The 15,076-nt window shown below is 45.2% G+C and overlaps 1 protein-coding gene across 1 annotated transcript in view; it reads right to left on the reverse strand.

The window, feature by feature from the left end:
- The window catches only part of LOC125740338 (uncharacterized), a 115,180-nt gene that overhangs the window by 66,036 nt on the left and 34,068 nt on the right, over positions 1–15,076 (reverse strand). The gene's annotated exons all lie outside the window — the stretch shown is intronic.

Below are 15,076 nucleotides of genomic sequence, written 5' to 3' on the forward strand. Positions count from 1 at the left end.
GTCATGATGTGGAAAATCCTTATTCAGTTAATTATTTTCCCCACAGGTGCTGACAGTGTGTCTACAGTGAAATGGGTCTGTGTACAGAGAGGGTGATATGTAACATTCCCATATTCCTATGGTGACAGATATAAAACTCATGTGAAATACTGGTGCAGAGGGTATAATGTGAGGTCATGTACTCCCATGGTACACATTGACTCTCCACAGGAGGGTAAAGTGTCAGTCAGAGATGATCCTGACCAGCGAGTCTTCACTGTGACCATCAACAATCTGACAGCTGAGGACTCCGACCGGTACTGGTGTGGTGTGAAGATCAGTGGAGCCTCTTTGATCAGGTTAATCTGTCAGTCACTGATGGTAAGATATCTGTACTGCAGACTGTAGCCAATGAGATGCACAGTATGTAACATGTCACTGAGTCAAAAAGGAAGGACCTTAACACAAACACTGATGGAAAAAAATGTTTTAATATTTTAAAAATCTGCATTTTAATTTAATTCAGCCTGATAAACGAGACTTGGAAGAAGTAACAGTGTCAGCTAAATCGGGTGACTTCATAAGGTTAAATATGATAAGTAATATGTTAAAAAATGTTAGTTTATTGTCCAAACATTTACATACAGTATGTATGTTGTAATGGGCTGATATTCATAAACATTTCATTGCTATGCAAATCTTTGAGTGTTTTATCTGTGTGTTCAAGTCCTCCAGGGCTGTCAGTGGACAAACAGGAGGTGACGGGTGTGGATGTAGACAGTGTTAGTGTTCAGTGTTACTATGGAAACAACAAAAGACATAGGATGTGGTGTAAGATTGGGGGCGCCTGTGCATCAGAGAGATCTGGGAATTTGGATGGGAGGCCTGTCCTGATCAGGGATGACAAAGTAAATAAAGTCTTCATTGTGACAATGAGTGGACTGGAGAGGTTGGTTGGCTGGTATTGGTGTGCTGCTGGAAACCTGCAGATTCCAGTTCATGTTACTGTTAAACATAAGTAATTAATTTAAATCTGCATGTGAATCATTTATGCTTAAATATAAATAGATAAATACTAATTAACCCTACAGTTTCCTTCATGAAGGGGATCTGTGCTTCTTTTTGGGGACAGTCCCCTATTTTCATCCATCCATCCATTTTCCAAACTGCTTATCCTACTGGGTTGCGGGGGGTCCGGAGCCTATCCCAGAAGCAATGAGCACGAGGCAGGGAACAACCTAGGATGGGTGGCCAGCCCATCGCAGGGCACACTCACACACCATTCACTCACGCATGCACACCTACGGGCAATTTAGCAACTCCAATTAGCCTCAGCATGTTTTTGCACTGTGGGGGGAAACCGGAGTACCTGGAGGAAACCCCACGACGACATGGAAACTCCACACACATTTGACCCAGGCGGAGGCTCAAACCCGGGACTCAGAGGCGTGAGGAAACAGTGCTAACCACTGCACCTCCATGCTGCTCCCTCACTAGTTCTTACAGCTATTACATTAATAATAAACTGGGAGCATCTTATTTAAAATAAAACTAATAAAATACAGCTAAATTGTTTTATTCATTAAATCTTATTGATTTTAAATTTATACTAATTTGTCATACATCCGTTACGGCACTTTATCCTGCTGATTAAACAATTGTATTTGGATACTTTACCCAACACCGAGGCCTGCAGCGGGGCGTCCGGGCCTATGCCAGAGCCCCAGAGCTGTGGTGCTAGAGATCGACTTTTATTTAAATTAGAAATATATTATTTTATACTATTCACAAATAAGACAGATTAATAAATAGAGGTAATGTGCCTTCTGCCAGGATGGGGCTGCTGGCTGTCTGCTTCTTACACGCAGGACCAGCGGTTAAACGTCACTCTGCAGGCACCGTAAAACAATTTGTCAACCGGCGGCCATTTTGTTTCATTGACACTTCCTTCTCATGGACTTATCACTCACGACTCCAAAAGCTCTTGCTCCGAATAAGCCTGAGAGTGTCCTCCCGCTGTCTGCCTTTGTGGATAGCGCGCAGCCTCCCTTCCCGACGAGGACCGGAAAAAGGAAGAAGAGGAAGAAGCACGTGATCATCCCGGCGATCGTTCTGGGGGCGTGCGCACTCCCAGGGCAGGTAAGGCACAGGGATAAAATACATACAATGATATGAGGCTGCGGGGCTGGTCTGCTCAGTCATTCAGGTTATCGGCTTATATTGTATGTGTAATCATGTTACATAATGTGTGTACTTATGTTCTTACGCTTTAAATAGAGTGTTGTAACAGTGTAATACCAGAGTAGTGTCTCCTGTGTGTGTTTTTGATAGTTCCTACCCCCAGTGCTTGAATCTTAAGATTCTATCAGGTCTGGATGCTGTTTCAATATTAGTTTAAATACTAGAACCTGTGGCCATAGATGGAAATTAGTGGGAGAACATTTAAAAATGAATTTGAGGAAGCACTTCTTTACACAGCGTGTAGTTGGAGTATGGAATAGTCTTGCTGTTAGTGTAGCGCATCAAACAGCTCCAAGGACTGTGTCGGTTCTCCCCTTGTTATTCAGTACCGGGTGTCGGTACTAATCTTGTCATTCATTACCAGGTGCTGATAGTTCCTTTATTATTCATTATCAGTTCAAAAGTGAGTTACTGCATTATGGTAAAAATGGTTTCTAACTGGAAATAAAAAGTGTTTATTTTGGACAATATCTTTAATGGTAAAGCCATTTACTTGTACATTGGATTATCTCCAAATTCATCAATAATGATGTTTCATTGTTGTCAGTTAAAGAATGGACAGGTGGTTCTGTAGAGATACATGGTCATAATTTTCCTCTCTCAGACCTCTATGGAGCCTGGTGCTGATGTCACCTACAGCTCCATTGTCCTGCCAGATCCAGAGGTAAGATGGTTTCATATAAATCAGTTTTTGTGATACTGCTCCTATGCCCGTACCAATGAGAGTGACAAGTATATCAATAATGTACTGACTGGGCAGGTACATCTACACCTCAGCTGATCTCTCAGATCCATGTGTATCAGAATTAGCTGTGATGAACCAAGAAGTACCATGATACCCCTGATATTTCATAGTGATTCACATGGGAGGTTTGGGAGTTTATGGATTTGTAGTTTCTGTACAAAGGTTAGTCTTGTACCTCCACTGTAAGCAGCTAATTACTCTCAGCAGGTGTCCTCAGGATGTTCTTCACACTGTCCTGCTGTGAACCCAGCCAGCGACGTGATCTACAGCTCAGTCACCCTGAAGCACAGAGAGGTGAGTTTGGACAATCTGCTGTAACATGAGCTGTGATACATTTAGTCTGTGCCATGCTGCATGTGGGTCATATGTTCACTGGTCATAAATGATGCCACCGGCCATGGAAGAAAATCTCGGCTGCACTGTTTAAAGAAAAGCATTACTTTTTATAACGTAACTGCCATACTTAAACGATTATGAGAAACATAAAACACACTTTAGTTCGACCTTCTAATGACAATTCAGTCTATTGGACATCTATAGACAACAGTAGTGGCTGGTTCCTAAATAAAGGAAAAACACCACAACTACATAAAATGACACTTTATAAGGACAAAATCCATACATCTAAGCAACACCCAAGCAATCCATGACCCCTGACGATCAGATGCACAAACCAATACAAGACGCATCACAGACCCGCGCCGCCCAGCAAGAACCAACGGTAACTGCAGCCCCCCCTGAGCACCTCACACCCACTAAGCCACCAGCCAGGGGACGCCAGCCCACAGCCACCCCATACATCAACCGGCATGCCACCAAATTAGCTGGCACGTCAATTAACGCAAGAAGCAACCGCCAAGCATCACCCCCCAACAGACAACCCAGCAAGCGTGAAGCAGTCATGCAAAGCCAAAGCGACCCCACCGCCAGCCCATGACAACCCATGTATGTCAGCATCCATAGACATTCACCAGCTTACTTTACTGCCACTTCCTCTGCCCCGCTGGTCAGTGGTGCCGTGGAGGGGATATCACACACCCAGCACGTTTTCCCAGTCTCCGGGAGTCGAAGAATAACAAAATCATCACTCATCCCCCTTAGTCTGCTGATGATTATACTTTTGTCCTGATATTGCTGACCGCTTCGGTATTTTATAACCATCTATTCGCATATTTTCGCTATATACACTCAGCTCTGCTTTACAGCCACTTCCTAACCCTGATGTCATATGGGAGCTCCGGCCCCTCACACACTCTGCTCTACAGCCACTTCCTAACCCTGATGTCATATGGGAGCTCCGGCCCCTCACACACTCTGCTTTACAGCCACTTCCCAACCCTGATGTCATATGGGAGCTCCAGCCCCTCACACACTCTGCTCTACAGCCACTTCCTAACCCTGATGTCATATGGGAGCTCCGGCCCCTCACACACTCTGCACTACAGCCACTTCCTAACCCTGATGTCATATGGGAGCTCCAGCCCCTCACACACTCTGCTCTACAGCCACTTCCTAACCCTGATGTCATATGGGAGCTCCGGCCCCTCACACACTCTGCTCTACAGCCACTTCCTAACCCTGATGTCATATGGGAGCTCCGGCCCCTCACACACTCTGCTTTACAGCCACTTCCTAACCCTGATGTCATATGGGAGCTCCAGCCCCTCACACACTCTGCCACTTCGCTGATATTAAAGTGCCAGCATCACCGCAACAGAAAGGAAGAATTACTGTGGTACTAATTACACAATCAGGTGGTCCCATGGCATCCAAGCTGCCAAAATACACACCCTGCCTACTGTTCACCTAGCTATGAGTTTCCTTTGACACTGTATATGGTCATGATTCCAGCATCATACCTGCGGTTCACTTGGCATCAGATTTTAATCGGATGAAACTAAAGAGGTTTCACAGATTAATGTATCAATCTGGTTCATTTCCTGTTCCTGTAGCACTAACATTGATTCTCTACATTCCCTGAAATGCTAAGGAAGGTGTTAGTGCCTCAGAAACCAAATTGATGTTAATGCTTGTCTGTTCCTTGTCCAATAGGGGGCAGCAACAGAGGCACTGCTCTATATCTGGGGAGCTGCTGCCCAGGATGAGAGGGACACGCAGATACTCCAGTGATGGGGAGGGATCATCACCAGAGAGGAGAATCTTACAGTGATGTGAGCTGTATTTAAATGGCATGCAGCACTGTCACATTGCAGTGTGACAGTAAGAATCAGCCAGTGAGAAACAGACATTTGTGGCTGTTGTGCATTTTTACCGTGATCAAGACGCCATTTGCTGCACTTGTACGTCGCTTTGGAGAAAAACTTAAATGTAATAAGAGGTAAATGTAAATGTGAGGTTTTATTCTGGCGGTCTGCGAAATGTCACTTTTATATTAATAGAGAAAATATCATTAGCAGTATTAGTTTATTTGTATAATATAAAATGTCTATTATCATAATATACAGTATTTTGAGAAAGTATTGGCCAGTGTCTCTTTCTCTTGTCTGTCCGTCCTTCCTTCCTTCCATCCATCCATCCATTTTCTGCCGCTTATCTGGGGTCGGGTCACAGGGGCAGCAGTCTAAGCAGGGATGCCCAGACCTCCCTCTCACCAGCCACCTCTTCCGGCTCCACCGGGGGATACCAAGGCGTTCCCAGGCCAGCCGAGAGAAACGCCCCAGGGCCTCCTCCTGGTTGGACATACCGGAAACACCTCCCCTGGGGGCGTCCAGGAGGCATCCCAGCTAGATGCCCGAACCCCTCAGTTGGCTCAGTTCAATGCGGAGGAGCAGCGGCTTTACTCAGTGCTCCTCCCGAATGTCTGAGCTCCTCACCCTGTCTCTAAGGCTGAGCCCAGGCCTGCTGTGGAGGAAGCTCATTCCGGTCGTTTGTATCCACAGTCTCATTCTTTCAGTCACTACCCAGAGCTCAAGACCATAGGTGAGAGTAGGAAGATTATTGATAGATGGAATATTACTGAAAATGCAGAACACAGACAGTGTGACTCGTCATACACCATGTTAATAAAAATGCTTTTCATTGCTCCTGCATGCTGCAGTGGTGGCTGTGTGTAACACGGATGCCTCATACTTTCAGGGGTTTGGGTTTGAATCCTGCCCCTGGCTGTCAGTGTGCTGTTTGTGTCCCTGGTTTGGGCCCCGTGCTTCCTGGGATGTGCCCCAGGCTGACTGTGACCCCAGCCTGGGCAAGAGGGGGAAAGATAGATGGATGATTTTTAAACATTTAAAACCCACAAAAAGGGAGGCAGTGAGGTTAAGGAGAGTCAGGAATTGAGTCTCCACAGATCTGAGGTCAGCGATACACACATAAGGCTCCTCTGATGCTCCTCTTCATCCTCTTCTTCACTGATGGGCCTCCAGGTGAGGATCACTTACTCTGGGACTCCACCATTCAGCGTAGTTAAGATGAAGATACATTTTGCACAATATACTTACTACATCTGTATGTTTATATTCATATTTTTACATGAAGTTTTATCACTTCCTGTTAGTATTTCTGTATTGCTAAAACACTAAACCTCAGTTTAAAAACTAAACTGTCAACTACCAAAACTCCTTCATCAAATCAATTCCACAGTTGGCAAAATGATAAACACTGTTCGTCTGCTTAGACACAGTTAGCAAATCTGAATCTCCCAATTAGCAAAACTCTAAACACATTCTCATTCACAAAACACATTTAGCAGTGTGGTGCACTTGGACCCAGAATGGCACACACAGACTCTAAAAGTTACACAGAAATAACACCCTGTTTTCATCATTAACACACTATCACTCAAAACTGAGCACACATGTGTGCAGTCTGTGATGTGTGGAACCCATTCAATAAACAGGATATAAGCCAAGTCAAATGCAAGCGGTGTGACTGAATTCAACATGGAGCATTACAATAGAAGAGGAAGAGGAGTGCGAGTCAGAGGTGGTGGATGAGGAGGAAGACCAAGAAGAAGAGGTGTAATTTCAAATGAAATCAGAGCAAGGGTCATAGATCACGTTGTGGTTCATGGCATGACGATGAGGGAAGCAGGACAACATGTGCAACCAAATCTATGCCGGTTCCCAGTGGCCTCCATGGTCAGGACCTTCAGGGAAGAAAACCGGTAAAATGTATTTTTGTCTCTGAAAGTTACGGCGTGACTTCAGTGTCAGTCAATGGCTCCACCAATCTCTATAAAGGGGACAGGGAAAAATAATTTCCTTACGGCACTATATCTGTTTTTGTACAGTAGAGAACATTTACAGTACAGCATGTATACTGCTAACAATATTATCTTTTTGCAGAATTGACAGATGGCCACATACAGTAGGGGTGGAAGAACACATATGTTCTCAGAAGAACAAGAGATAGGAATTGTTGAGATGGTCCGTCAAAGCAATGCAATACGACTGCGTGAAATACAACAGCAGATTATTGAAGACAATGTGCATTTCGATAGAATAAATCATGTGAGTCTTTCAACAAATGACTGTGTCCTGCAACGCAACCAGATAAGGATGAAACAAGCCTATAGGGTACCGTTTGAGCGAAACTGAAATAGTGAAAGAGCAACGAAATCAATATGTGCAAGTAACTAAACTGTTACAGTACACTCTGCACTAGCATGTACAGTATACTGTACTATATATGTCATTCACAGAATGGAGGGTCATCTATTTTCATTGTGTATAGAGACTGTTTTGAACTTGACTCAATGGAGAGGCCTCACGAATACATCTTCATGGATGAAGCTGGATTCAATCTGGCAAAAAGGAGAAAGAGAGGTCGCAGCATAACTGGTCAATGTGCCATTGTAGAAGTGCCTGGCCAGTGTGGTGGAAATGTGACCATATGCGCTGCCATCAGCAGCTATGGGGTTGTCCACTGCCATGTTGTTGTTGGGCCATACGACACTGACCTTCTTCTAACATTCCTGGATGGTCTATGGGATGCTTTGCTCAGACATGAGCAGAGAGGTGACGAGCAGGCAGAGCATCGCATTTATGTTATCATTTAGGACAATGTGAGCTTTCACCGTGGTCCAAGAATACGTGATTGGTTTAACAATAACCAGCATTTTATGAATGTTTGCCTTCCACCATACACTCCCTTTTTAAACCCTACTGAGGAATTTTTCTCAGCATGGCGGTAGAAAGTATATTACTGAAATCCCTACATAAAGGTAAATCTCATCCAAGCAATGGATGCAGCGTGTGATGATATAAGAATGGAATCTTGCCAAGGCTGGATTCGGGAAGCCAAAGGATTCTTTCCACATTGTCTTGCAAGGGAGAACATTGCATGTGCTGTAGATGAAGTCCTGTGGACTGACTGGATGCAGAGGCATGATGATGCGGCTGAATGACTGATTGATTTTGATGTAAAAATATGTAAAAGCACAGAGTGCATTTTGTTTTTCTGTAGGTTTCTTTGTTTGGATGTAAATAAGCTTCATAAGTACAGGAATGTCCTAAATAAAGATTATTTTCCTTTTATCCCAGAGTGATTTGCATTTGTTTATGTAGTGTGTCAATTTCTGAGTAGTGTTTTTACATTGCCTGGTTTTGTGTGTTTTCTGACAGTTGTGCTTGATTTTGAGTAAAGTAAAAATAATAATAATAATTGACACTTTTTATTGATCCCCGTAGGGAAATTGTCTTTACGCCTCCCACAGCTAGCTGTTTTTTCATAGAGGAAGTTGTCTGCAAAGGGCTGCCACCTGTAGCAGCGCCCAGGGAGCTGGGGGTTAAGGGCCTTGCTCAAGGACCCACAGGCTAAGGCTGAACCTGCGACCTACTGATTACAGGCACACAGGCTTAGCCCACTGAGCCACACACTGCCCCGTAGTCTTGGTTCAACTGTTTGATTTTGCAAGACAAGTCAGAGGTTTTATGAGCATAGCTTGAACTTTAGGGTTTGTGCTTAGTGTTTTGAGAAAAGGAGAGGAGATTTTAGGAAATGCGTTTTAGCAATTCAGAAAAACTGTAATAGTCTGTGTTGGTAGCATGTTGACTAACTTTGATTTTTGGAATTGACTGCAGTCTTCTTTGTGTCCACTATGTGGCAGCAGTATACAGGAAATGTCTTACTCTGTCACGGCTGCTGGTGTGTGTAAAAATTCACATACTCTGATAACAAGTAATTCTGCCTCCAACTGTTTGTCAGGGATCTGGGTAGGAATGTATTACATGCCGACTGTACATACAACAGAGATAGGCTCCTGGGAGAACTTTGCCAGAAGTTGAAACACGACTTTAAGAATGACACTGATACAGAAGTGGATAGTTTAGGTCCAGAGAGTAAAAATCCAGTTTTAGATGTTGTTTCAAACAACTAGTTGTGTAAAGTGCCACAGACACAGAGTACTCAGCTGGTTGGTTGAAACTAAATCTTGGTCTGGATTTTTACTTTCTGGACCTGAACTATGCACTGCTGCACTGACCCCCCCCTTCTTGGGGGAGGGAGTCAGTCCAGACCAGGTCCCGCCCCCCCAGCTAATAGGCTCCCTGGAAGCTGAAGGGTGTTCCAGCTAGACAGTGCTAAGTGATCTGAGTAATGGGGGGAGCACAGTCACAACAGAGGGGGAAGTACCCCCCCCCCCCCAGGAAGTAGAAGCGGAGGGTGAGGACAGCTCACTTAATTATCAATCACTGTTTCTCAGTGGTGCTATACTTTGTCTCTCTCGCTGACAGTTTCTTGCTGATGTAGAGCCCTGGGCACTGCTCTTCCTCCTGCTCTTCCTCCCCCCCTGCCCCCAGACACCCTCCCTCCCCCAGTGGCACACACCCCATGGCAGTGCTGCTGGCCTCCTCAGCACATGCAGGGCTGCCCTTATAGGGCCACACATGCCACAGCCAGTCACTGCTGTAAAGGACGACGTTGGTCAGGTGGGCTGTGGTCTGTCAGTAGGTGACACAGAAGACAGCAGAACTCGTATCAGCCAATCAGAGATGGGAAAGTGGATTTTTCATTGGACTGATCAATCAGCAAATGAGTGTCAGTCTCCACAGATCTGAGGTCAGTGAGACACACATAAGGCTCCTCTGATGCTCCGATGGAATATTATTTAGCACTATATAACGTAGAATACAAGTATTACGATATTATTAAAAAGTATGCCAAATATCCATGATGTAATAATTACAATGTAAACATTATAATGTAATCAACACAATGTAATCAACTGAGTATGTATTTGCACCTTTTGTTAGTCTGAGTTTCTGTTAGCTACTTTATGTTAATCCTGAATATATGAATATTCACTTTTATTAGCGTATATTTTATCACTATGTTAAAGGACAAATATATCATCAACCTTTTAGTTAGACAATGTGTAAAAGGCTGAAACTGACTAGGTTTACTACTGAAGGAAGGGATTCGCCTGAGTTCACCCGAAGTTCACGGCTGAGCATTTTTAAAAAACCAAGTGGAGCTGCTCACGCCACCATTATGTTCAGCCGAGAGACCAAACGGTAAAAGAAATGATGGACAAACTTATCACCTAGGGGTGTGGATTAAGGGAAAAAACAATTATTGCGAATGGCTGAAGGAATGATGATGCTTAAGTGACGAGATATTGTTAAATGATAAGAACTTGTATAAAAAATGGTGTAAAACAGTACTGGACACTTTACGTGTCCGGCCTTGGTTGTAACTTCATTGTTGCAATAAAGACTGAATTCTGGATACTGCAGAAGCGGCCCTCTGACTTGGCGGGGAAGGAGAAAAAACCACGGCATAAATTGGCGTCACGAACAGGATCGGAGAAGAGACCTGGGGAGGCGACCACCTGGCGGAGAACCGGGAGACACCCGTCTGCATTTGAGCGGCGCGCCCAAACATAGGTAAGGAAAGGTTTTTATTATTGTTTAATAGAATAGGGAAATAGAATAGGGAGACGGAGACGGGGGTGTCTCGGGGACATACGCCGCCAGGCAGAGCCTCCCGGTAAGGGTACTCGCCGATTAAAAGAACTAAAGATAGGAGAGCTGTTTGTGCAGTGTCCAGTGGGCCCAGTGTGTGTGTGATGTGAGAGAAATCCCTAAAGGAAGGGTCACGTGTGGATGTTCCCTCAGAGATAAGCGCCTTGAAGGAGGGGAAAGTTGACCCTGAGGGCTTGATATACTGTTGCGAGGCATAGAGGCCTTGAAGGTTTAATAGTGATTTAAAGGTATTGCCCTGAGAGAGGGCCAGTGTTTGTGCTGCAGGTTCTTGGATTAGTGTGAGTCGGAGACATCGCCCTAAGAGGGGGGGGTCTCCCTGTTCTGATAAAGGTTGGGTGGCCCTAAGGGAGGGGCCCGTGTGTTTCAAGTTATGGGGGAAAAGTGCTGTTATGTCGTGATGCAAAGATATTGCTAAGTTGCTAAGGAATTGTTTTAAGCAAAGGTCATGTTGTGTTGCAAATAAAATATTGGTAAAGTAATAAGGCCAGAGAGAGCCTAAGTATTAGAAGTTGTGGGGATTTTAAAGGTCTGCTGGATCAGACTGGTTTTGTTATGCAGAAGTGGGGAAAATTGTCATGTATGCAATTTTGGGTTGAACCAGAGGAAAAGCACAAATATTTTTGACTAAAAGTTGAGTGTTAAGGTGCATAAAGCAGAAATAAGTACCGCAGAGGTAAAAACGCTTAGGAGACTAAAATTAAAAAGGGATCAATCTAGCAGGGGGACTGGATAGAGCATTTGTGCATTTCTATAGAAAATCATTTGTAGTAGTGGAAGTGCAGGTAGGTGAGTTTAGAATTTTAACAAATCTCAAAATAAAGTTTTTTGAATAAAATGTGATTAGAAGATTCTATGGACTAAAGAGACTAAGTTTAGAGATAAAGGGTATTAAAACACATCTTTGTGAGAGAACAACAGGTCATAGACAAGAGGTTTTGTGACTTCCCATGGAATTAGGGAGTTTAACAGAGAAAGCGTGAGGAGGCTCGTGTGCACGGTGGACAGACAAACGTAAAATCAGGCTGATCAAAAAGAGAGAAGGGAGGCTTTGGTATATGTGTGCCCATAGATAATTGGGTGCAATGTTAGGAGTAAGTAGAAAATAATATAGAGTCAGTGACACTTTAAGGTGAAGTAGGTTCAGTCAGGGAGAGAATTCTTATTAAGGAAAAGAAAGGAAAACAATAGAACACGGGTTGGCTGTTAAGAAATTTGATAATTTTTATATCAGACAGGAAAACAGCCCAAGTGACAGTAGAGTGGAGGAAAGCAGTAAGATGAAGGGCCCAGTAAAGGCAGCAGACACACCAGTACAGCAGCTGGGGAGGGAGCACCCCCTGCTTAAAACAAAGATAGAAAAGATGTCTAAAAAGTGGGAGAATAGAACAAAGGCCCTGGTAACTAAGTGGCCTAAAGGGGGCACATGGGATGTAGCAGTGTGTGAGGAGATGGAGACTCTGATAAAGTATCATAAGGCTAATAAGAACACAGAAAGGCGTAAAAAGAAAAGGCGTAAGGAACTGGAAGTTTTGAGGTTGTTTAAAGTAAAGGGAGAGACCCGGAGAAAGGACCAGAAAGCAATGAGAAAGGCAGTAAGTGAGAAAGAAGAGATGAGGAAGGAAGAAATATGGCCACCGTCTTATCAAAGTCAGTACCCGTTAGTGGAAGCCCCACCTCCTTCATACAAGGGTCAGTTTCCAGTAATAGAGGGGAAGGTGGAATTCAAAGGTGAGGTGACACAGACGGAGGAAGCAGGAAGGGAGCAGAAAGGAACGGAAAGTTGTTTAGATGGATACAGGGAAGTGAGTGCATTGCTGCGGCAGGCTGTGGAGGAAGGACTGCGAGAGAGTGAGCTAATAACAGAAGGCCAGGCATGTGGATCTGAGAAAAAGGGAAGTGCTAAAAAGGTGGGGTACGGAGTAAGTGGTAGTGATGCAGAAGGGCTGATGCACCTGCTGGACACCCCTAACCCTCCATCTAAAGGATGGAGTCAGTTTCAGGAGAAGGAGACAGAAACAGAAAGTGAGGAAGGAGTAGAGGATAGAGTAGTGAGAAGCAGGAGGGCTGTAAGGCCCCCCACCAGGTACACTCCGATGCTTCCGTTAATGGTGAAAGGATCACAGACACAGTATGTGCCGTGGGCAGGACAGGATCTGGAGGGCCTGCTTCTCAGACTCCCAGTCCCGGCAGAAGGGGCCGGAAAGTGGATAAAAGCATTAGAGGAGGAAACTATGGGTCGGCTCCTGGCGATAGGGGACATAAAGGCAGTTATGGCTCGCGCTTTGGGGGTGGACGCAATGGAGAGATTGCTGCGAAGCAGTGGCCTGGCAGCGGCGACAGGGACTCCTGTGAATGATGCATGTCCCTTTGATGGTTACCGTGCTAACCTCTGGCACCTGCTGCGATTAATGTTTCCTCCATGGCTGAGTGTGGTTGAAATGAAGGTGGAGCCCATAAAGGAGGGGGAGAGCCCAGCTGCCTATCTACAAGCTCAAGAAAAGCGGTGGCGCACTGAGACAGAGCAGGACCTGCAGAATCCGGCATTCAGAGGTCTGTGCCGGAGGGCACTGCAGGACGCGCTCCCTAAGCCAGTGAGAACCAGGCTAAGGCAAGTTGTGGGACTTATTATTATGCCTGAGGAGCAGTACCGTGAGCAGCTGATTCATGCTATTGACTTATACAGAGAGGAGGAGGACTCTGCTAAAGAGCGTGAGAGGGAGCTGACAAAGAAACTGAATCAGATGCAGCTGGAGGAGCTGACCGCTAAAAAGAAAAAAGTCCAGGCACCAGTGGTCTCTCCGGACCCCAGCCCCCGGGGGCAGCCTGTAGACAGCCGACAGTCTCCTGTCGCTGGGGCCCCTCAGAATACTAATTGGCCTTCGGTCCCTGATTGGAATAGAGAGAATAGATATGATACGTGGGGGGGTGATCAGAGAGCACCTGATTTCCCACAAATTAGACAATCCCAGTCTATGGGAAGACTGGAGAACAGGCCACTTCAGCTGGTGTGCTGGAACTGTAACCAGCCCGGACACACCTCTGGAGTCTGCCCAAATCCACCCTTTCAGCGGGTGAGCCCGACACGCCCTATGGGCCCGGTTAATCCAGGAGGCTCTGTAGGTCCAATGCCAAATAGAGGCAGGGGTGGCAATCCGCAGTTGCAGAATAACAGATCACGGGGTCCGATCAACCCATCGGCCCAGGGACGTTTATTCTAGGGGTGCCCAGAAAATCCTAAAGGGGTATCTCAGATGCCAATGTTGAGTAAGGGGTCTGAGGCTGAGCCGATGCTGCAGGTTCAAATAAATGGCAAAGTAATTCCAATGATGATAGACACTGGAGCCACCTACACTTGTGTAAGACTAAAAGATGCCAGTCATATCCCCCGGTCCGCTGAGAAGGTCAGGACCATAGGATTCTCGGGACAAGTGCAGCATATTCCAAAATCTGCTCCAGTGGAGATTAAGATAGGGGACAAAAATGTAAATATGCCCATACTAATATCAGAGCACACCCCAGTGAATTTGTTAGGCAGAGATGCTTTGTGTCAGCTGCAGATAGACATAAAATGTACAGAGGGGGGTGTAGATGTGCTCAGTGGACAGTACAGCCTCATGTGACAAAATTTGTTGTTCCATAAAGGGCAGTATAGTTCATATGGGATTGAAGATGTTACTGGAAAAATTTGGGAAATTTTAGAAAAGTGGAGTCCATTTATACAGGAACAAATATAGCAATAGGTTTGTTGCGATGGGGAAAATTCAGTGATCCTGAAATAAAGGGTGAGTGGGATCAGCTCATAGAGTCTCTGCCTGGCTGGGAGAAAGAAAGGATGTACATGATAACAGACGGGATAATATTAGACCCTGAGGGAGTAGCCATTCCGATACGGAAAATGGGAATAGTGGGAGAATGGTACAACATACCAGACACGGAGCCCCACATAGCGATGGCTTTTAATCAGTCCATGCTGGATCTGGGAGAAATGATGCAGCGAGCAAAGCAGGTGGTTTGGGTGCCGACGGTGCGTGAAGGCGTGCAGGCAGCGGCAGGAGAGAAGATGTTAAGGATTCAGTGGAGTGCAAAGGTTGTAGGTGATTTGAAGTTAGACAACAGAGATCCGTGGCTGTGGAGCATGATAGGAGTACAGTGTGATGCAAAAGAAAGTACA

This window comes from Brienomyrus brachyistius, chromosome 4, assembly GCF_023856365.1.
Source record: "Brienomyrus brachyistius isolate T26 chromosome 4, BBRACH_0.4, whole genome shotgun sequence".
Taxonomy (NCBI): Eukaryota; Metazoa; Chordata; class Actinopteri; order Osteoglossiformes; family Mormyridae; genus Brienomyrus; species Brienomyrus brachyistius.